Source organism: Agelaius phoeniceus, chromosome 7 (assembly GCF_051311805.1).
Source record: "Agelaius phoeniceus isolate bAgePho1 chromosome 7, bAgePho1.hap1, whole genome shotgun sequence".
In the NCBI taxonomy this organism is placed as follows: domain Eukaryota; kingdom Metazoa; phylum Chordata; class Aves; order Passeriformes; family Icteridae; genus Agelaius; species Agelaius phoeniceus.
Window position 1 is genome coordinate 4983323 of NC_135271.1, and position 7303 is coordinate 4990625.

Here is a 7303-nt window from a genome sequence, read left to right on the forward strand (position 1 = left end):
CACCATGAAGAAGAAGGCCAGCACTGGTGGGATTTTTCTACCCAGAATTGGCCCATGTGTAGACCTGGGGAAGACTGGTCCAAAGGTAGCCTTTTCCTGCTCTTCTCCTTTCTGTTTGATGGGAAGTTTGAAGAGGGTGTGTGCTTGTGACAGGCTTGCCTCCAGCCAAATACCTCAGTGTGCCGGTGCTGTTGTCATTGCAAGCTGCTGTTAGAGGTGGGCTGGGAGTCCTGATCTGCACTCAGCCAACACAAATAAGCTCTGCTGAAGCTGCCTAAGTGTAGCTGCCATTGCTGAAACAATGGGGGGAAGGCTGGGGACACAAAGGCACAGCATTGCCATGTGCCATTCTCCTGCTGAAGGAGCCACCTCTTGCTTTGGTGTGGTCACCATCAAATGCTCGGGGTCACAGGATTCCCTCCTGTGGGGAGGCAGCGTTGGCCTTGGAAGGCCGAGGACCTGCAGGAATTACTTCAGCTTTAACAAAACAAATTACCTTTATGCTTTGGGCTGGAACAATGTGTTGGACCCTGAGGGGGTGTTAGATTTTGCAGGCTGCCAGATGTACAGGGGACTGGCCCTGGGCAGAGGGGAATGGATGTGCTTTATCTGGATCAGTGCCTTCTTAGAGGTGTGTTTAAAGCTGCTTTTCTGGCAGGACTGGCTCAGTAGAAAGCACAGTCCCAACGGGTAGGTGACTGAGGTGGGCTGTTGTTATGAATGAGGTCCCTATATGTCTAATTTAAGAAACCAACATTAGAATTTAGCAGCAATTTTAATTGAGCAGCAATTTAATATGAAATCATGCAATCAAATATAATCAAGCAGATCCAAAATAATTTGGCAGTGGTTTGGATAAAGCATAAGCAAAACCAGTCAGGATACAGGGGGGTTTTCTCACCCTGCCTCCCATTCAAAAGATAAAGAATCTAATCACAACTTCTAGACTGGATGCTAATACATATTCATCAATAATTTTCTGTCAATGTCCTCCTATTTTTGATTCTTGAAATCTATGTCACTGTACTGCACAGTGCATGCTCTGCTTGTTTCTAAGGGGTCTTTTGGTTTTGGTGGTCACTTCCCACGAAGGCTTCTCCTCATCATCACTATCCTTTGAACAAGTCCACAAGCTGCACATGCACCCCAAGTCTTGTGTTATAGAAGCCAGCATTATATTCCAAAAAGAAGCCTTATGATTTCATCGATACCTGGAATCATCCCAATTTTGTCCATTTCAAGGCTGATTCTTTAATTATCCTGAGGCCTATTGCCTTTTGGGGTGTTACTTATCTCAAACTACCTCCTGCATCCTGTTTTCTCGTGAACATCTGAAAACATCTGTTTTGTGTCACTAATTCCATATCCTTTTCCTCTCTTAATTTTTAAGAAATATTTTCTAAAATATTTAAAATATAGTTACAATTGTTAGCACGAGTGAGATTCATCTATCACACTGTTGAGCAAGAAATTGGCAGCAAGAGCCATGTAACACACTGGTTAAGGATTGCCCAGACAGAGCAGGGGAGAGTTTTCTCCAAGCAATGCCTCTGCTCCAGAATCATTTGCTGTTGTTTTGCGCCTGTCGGTCCGCCTCGGCGGCGGCGGTGGTCCCCAGCTTGCGTTGTTGAAGCCGTCGCCCTTCCTCAGCCTTAAGCCGGGGACCCGCGTTGTGGCGGGCAGAATTTTTTGGCCCAGTTTGTTTTTTTTTTTATGGGCCTGGCACCTGACGGAGCCCCCCCCGGACTGGTCCTGGGTGAGGAGGCAGCCCCTCGCCTACCTCGGTCGTGGCTGGATTGACTGAGCCGCTTATGCCGGGCGGGGCCGGGTTTGCCGCGCCGGGTCCATTGCTTTTTGTTGAGGCGGGTGGAGTTGGGGGGTGCCCGCCAGGCCTCCGCGGGCCTTTTTATTTTTCTCTCGCGGCCCTAAGCCGCGGCACCGAGAAGCATTGCGACGAAGGCGCGAGCGGGATTCTGGTGGGTCCGTCGTGGGGGGGTAGTGAGGCCCCCTGTCCCCCCCCCCCGCCCCGGGTCCCCGGCCCCGCGGCCCCCATGGCTAGCACGGGTTGTTGCAAACGTGCGTCCGTGTGCCTTTTTTGTCGTGCCGTCCCCCGGCTTTTTTTTCCAGAAGGGAAAGCCGACCGCCACAAGGCCAGGTGAAAGCCGGTGGCCCGTGGCGCCAAGTTGGTGGAACTTTTTCTCGCACGCTCGGCCGGTTTCCCTGGGCCGGAAGGGGTGGGAGGGCCGCTGAATCCCCTCCTGGCCCGGCAGGGGCCGGTCCAGTCCCACCGTTGCCTAGCCGAAAGGGAAGCCGTTGTTGGCCGCGGACGGGTGGCGGCACCCCCCGTGCTCCTCTGCTACCGCGAGCGATGCGATCCACAGGTGGGCTGGGCGGCCGTCGCCATTGTCCCAGGACCGTGGCCGTGGGGCCCTGGTCACCGTTGGCGCAGCTCCTTCCCAGAGCCGCGCCTGATCGATGTGGCTTTTCAGGTGGCGTCGGAGAGGGCCCCCGGCAGGCTGGCTCTCCTTCCAAGGCTTCTTTGTCACGGGGAAGCCACGGCGGGGGGGGTCCGGTGCTCGGGCAGGGCAGTCTCCTTTCCAATTCATTTCCGTCGCAGGCGAGGTGTCGCCCCTCCCGATGGCCTGGGGAAGGGCATCTTTACCGTCCCGAGCTGTGTGACGGCCGCGTGGCCCCGCGAGCTTTCAGGTGTCTTTAAAAAACCACGTGAGGTGCTGGTGCCGGCCCTGGTCCGGGTAGCGCCCGTGTGGGTGCCGGCCGCAAGCAGCGCCGGGCAGCGGTGCGGCTGGAGCTGAGCCGCGAGAAGGGAGAGAGGCAGGAGAGAAAAGAGAGAGGGATAAAGTGCTCGAACCCGATACGGCGCGGGCGCGGGTGGAACAGCGCCCGGTCCCTGCGCTCCTTTGCCGTTCCGCCGCCTGCTGCAGAGCGAGCCGCCCCGGCTGTAAAGGGGCCTCGGTGTCCGGGCCGTGCCCGCCTCATCAGGTCGCTGCCTCCTCTAGCACATCCGATGCTTTCCATGCGGCCCGGTGGGGGGACACGCCGGGACAGTGTTCGCTCCCTGTGAGCAGGGCCCCGCTCAGCCCAACCTCGCTGATGGCAGGTCACTCGCCTGCGACCTTTCGGCGGGCGGGTTTTTCTCAGCTTTGGTGGGGGAGCGGGTCAGCCACGGCTGAGCCCTGTTCCATGCACCGCATGCATCCATTTTGAGCTCAAGGCCGAGTCTCGAACCGGGGCACAGGCCCCTGGAAAAAAACCGCGCAAGAGAGAGAGAGGAAGCCTCGCGCTCCATTCGAGTGGCGAAAAGCTGTGCAGCGGTCCCGGCTCCTTGCCCCCGGCGTTGCGGGAAGGGCCGGCTGCTGGGGTCGGCCGTCACCGAGGGGCGTCTCTTGCGCGTGGCGCCGTTCCCCGTCCCAGGCAACGCTGGGCCGCGATGTGGCCGGCCGCCGTCCCTGCCGCCGACACCTGTCACCGCCATGCCGCCACCTGCTGCCATGTCTTTGTCCGCGATGCTGCTCCCGCAGGTCGGAGCGGCAAAAGGAGCCCGGGGCGGTCGGGGTTTGGCACGGGGCGAGTTTGCCGGCAGCCCGGGCGCGTCCGGGCGCTCGTGTGACGCTTCGCAGCGCCGCCGTGGGCGGCGGCTACATGGTTGATCCTGCCAGTAGCATATGCTTCTCTCAAAGCTTAAGCCATGCATGTCTAAGTACACATGGGAGGTACAGTGAAACTGAGAATGGCTCATTAAATCAGTTATGGATCCTTTGGTCTCTCCTCTCCCGCTCCTTGCATAACTGTGGTAATTCTAGAGCTAATACATGCCGACGAGCGCCGACCTCCGGGGACGCGTGCATTTATCAGACCAAAACCAACCCGGGCCCACCCAGCAGCTTTGGTGGCTCTAGATAACCTCGAGCCGATCGCACGCCCCCGCGGCGGCGACGACCCATTCGAATGTCTGCCCTATCAACTTTCGATGGTACTGTCTGTGCCTACTATGATGACCACCGCTGACGGGGAATCAGAGAGACCGGAGGCGCGCGGCACCTCCAGGCACTGGGGGTCAGAAGCGGGAGAGGTGGAAAAAGCCACTCAGCGCGGCGAAGCGTGCCACGCGCGCCCACCACGGTGCGCACGGGCAGGGCTCTCCCCGCGCTACACCGCGCGTCATGGCCGGGCCTAGAAGCATGGCATGCTGGCCGCCGTAGCGGCGGCTTGCCCCCCCGCCCCCCACACCAGCCCCCCCCACCCCGGTCTTGCACCGGTCTGCCGCCAGTCCGTCCCCGCCGGAGAGCGGGGGCGCGGCCGCGGGCTCCTGAGCCACTCGCTGCCACGGCCGGCACCGCCGAACGCCGGTCGCCGGCGTGGCACGTGCGGGCGCCGTGGCACGGCCCGAGTTTTCCCGAGCTTGGCTCTCCTCGGTGTGCACGTGAGAAAGCCCCCTGGGTGCTGGGAGGGAGGGGTGCTCGGCACGGCCCCTCCCGAAGGCGCGCCCGTCCCTTCCGTCACTGCTTCGCCCATCGAGCGACGGCTGTCCATCCGGCCGTGGCACCTTTCGGCGGCTGGGTGGAAAGGGTGAGGGAGCCGGGTGGCGTGTGCGCCTTCAGGGCTCGCAGCAGGCGGCTCCTCCAGCCCTTCCCGCACTGGGGAACGGGGCTTTTGCCGGCTGGCAGAGTTCCCCACTTTCGGGCTGAGTGGCCCCCCTCTTGTGTGTGGCAGAGGAACTCCAAGGGCCGAGGGCTCCGGGTGTTCCGGGCTGCGCTTTGTGCCGCGCGTGCATGTGCGCACCTGAGGTGCGCTCGGTGGTCGGGCCCGCGTCCCCCGCGCTGGTGGGGCAGCCTGAGCCATGCCGGTCCTCTCGGTTGCGCAGCGCCTGGCTGCTGAGGGAAACCCCGGGCCCCGAGAAGGACGTGGCGGTGGTGGCGGCAGATGTCGGGCGCGCCCCCGCCGGTGGACACTCCCCCGAGGGCGGCAGCGGGGGAGGCACCCCGGCGGGGCCATGCAGGTCATTTCCCTTGCCCCAGGGCAAGGTACCTAGTGCTCCGCGCCTCGGCGGTCCCCCCAGGTTTTTTCCCTCGGCGTCGTCAAATGCTGCAGGTTTGCCAAAAGGGGCCGGCGGGGCCGGGCGGTGGTTTAAAGACTTGGGCGGCTTGGCATGGCCTGCCGTGGCGGCAGCGGTGCCGGCGGCGGTGGCAGCAGGCGTGCCACGCGATGGCCGTGTGGGGCGCCAGTGAGGGGTGGGGAGCAGCTAATCCCGCCATCCCCTGCAGTGGTTGTCCCATCGTCACCAGCCGTAATCCTCCGTCGCCGTTGTTGTCCCTCCACAGGCCGCGGGGGTTAAACGTGCCACACCGGGGAGGGGCGCCCTGCCCCCCCCCCCCTCCACGGCCCATCCTCAGCGGAGAGGCCGCGGCGCGCTGTCGGCCGCGGGGGTCGACCCGCTCGCCTCGTCGTAACAGGCGATGCCAGCAGAGAGCGCGTTCTCTCTGCCCCTCCTCAGCCGCTGGGTCGCGGCCACCTGGGCCCGCCTGCGCTCTCTCTCCTCGGCCCGCTGCCGCGGTCTCTGGCGCGCGCGGTGCTGCGTCTGGCGCATCCGGCGCCTCTCCTCCCCTCGACAGCCTTTTCTCCTCGAATGCCCACTGGCCACACCGTCGTCCGCCGGCCGTCCCCTGGCTCAACCGCCTGCTCATGGGGGGCGAGCGCTATGCGGGCCATCCAGCACCCGAGGCCCGTGAGCGCGGACGACCCCATGCCGAGCGGCGGCGGCGCCGCCACTCGACGGGTGTCCCTCCCTGCGGGGATGGTCAGCCGGAAGGCGCCCGCCATCGCCTGGCCGCGGTCCCGTCCTGCGCCCCGCTTGTCGCGTCCTCCATCGCCCTTCCCAGCCACGTGTGGGCCGCAGGAAGGCGTGCGGGGCGGCCACGGGGGCGCTTCTCCCCGCCCGGTCTCCGCGTGCAAACCAGGAGAGCGGGTGTTGCCCCCCGGCTCAGCGCCGTACCACCTTCCGCTGGGCGTGTGCCCGAGGGAAGGGGCCCTGGCGGTGCGACGTGGCGGCGGTGGTCCTGGGAGTGCGGCTCTAGCGGCGACGGGGTCTGCTGTCCAGCCCGCCCCGGGTGCCGGTGACACCGGTTTCGGTCTCGGTGGCACCTGCCTGCAGGGCTGGCGGCGGAGTGCATCCGCCAGTCACTCGCCTGCCCGGCAGGGGAGCAGTCCCGCAGGAGGCACACCGGCGGGGGCTGGTCGTCGTTGCGTGCCATCTCGAGCCCGGGGGAAAGGCCGTGCTGTGGGGGAAGAGAAAAGCTGGCCACACAGCGGTGCGGCGGCGCTCCGTGAGGCCTGCGGCGTCAGGGGCCGAGGGAGAGCCACTGTGCGCGGCGGCCGATGGCTCTCGCACGCCCCTGGCTGCGAGCCATGTGTGTTGTGCATGTCATCCTGTCAAAGCGAGAAGCGGGCGGGCCGCCGTGCTCTCCCGCGTTCCGGCGCGTCCTGCGTGGCACTCCGCACGGAGGCCGGGCCGAGCCCGGGCGCCTGGGCCGCCTTTGAATGACGGCGTTTGTGAGGTCGGCGTCTCCGCTCGCAGGGGGAGGCGGTTGGGGGCGCAGGCTCCCCCGCCTCTGGGCTGGCCATCGGAGTGTGGGTCTCCAGTTTTTTTTTTTCCCCTTCCATTTCTGTGTGCTTGTATGGTCGAAGCCAGGCGCACGCCCACGCGTCCTCGGCGCCAGAGTAACAAAAAAAAGGGCCGCTCGGCGTGAGCGGTGCCCGAAAGGCAGACGAGTCTTAGCGGTGGATCGCTTGGCTCGTGCATCAATGAAGAACGCAGCTAGCTGTGAGAATTAATGTGAATTGCAGGACACATTGACCATCGACACTTCGAACGCACTTGCGGCCCCGGGTTCCTCCCAGGGCTACGCCTGTCTGAGCATCACTTGACGATCAATCGCCGTCCGGGGGCCACCCTGGCAGCGCAGCTGGGGTTGCCTCGCAGGCCGGTTGCCCGCGGTGGCGGCGTCGGCGTCCCGCCGGGAACCGGCGGGAAGGCGGTCAGGGGTTCGGCGAGGAAAACGTTTCCCTAGGTGGCCTCGATCCCTTCCCTGCGGCCCAGTGGGCGGCGTTGTCGTCGCGGTCATTGTCGTCGTCCTCACCGCGCAGGGCCTTCGTCCCCCTAAATGCAGAGAGCTGCTGGGGCGGAGCTCGTCCTCGCCGGGACTGTGCCGTGGATGCGGTGGCGCAGCGGCCTGGGGACAGCGAGAGACGGCGTCGAAATGCGCTGCCGAGGGCCGAGATAAAGAGA

At 63.8% G+C, this 7303-nt stretch overlaps 1 non-coding gene across 1 annotated transcript; it reads left to right on the plus strand.

Moving 5' to 3' along the window:
- Positions 1–6784: 6784 nt before the first annotated feature.
- LOC129131543 (5.8S ribosomal RNA) lies at positions 6785–6937 on the plus strand. The gene has a single exon (XR_008535690.2). It is a non-coding gene; the product is annotated as a 5.8S ribosomal RNA (ribosomal RNA).
- The last annotated feature ends 366 nt before the right edge of the window (positions 6938–7303 follow it).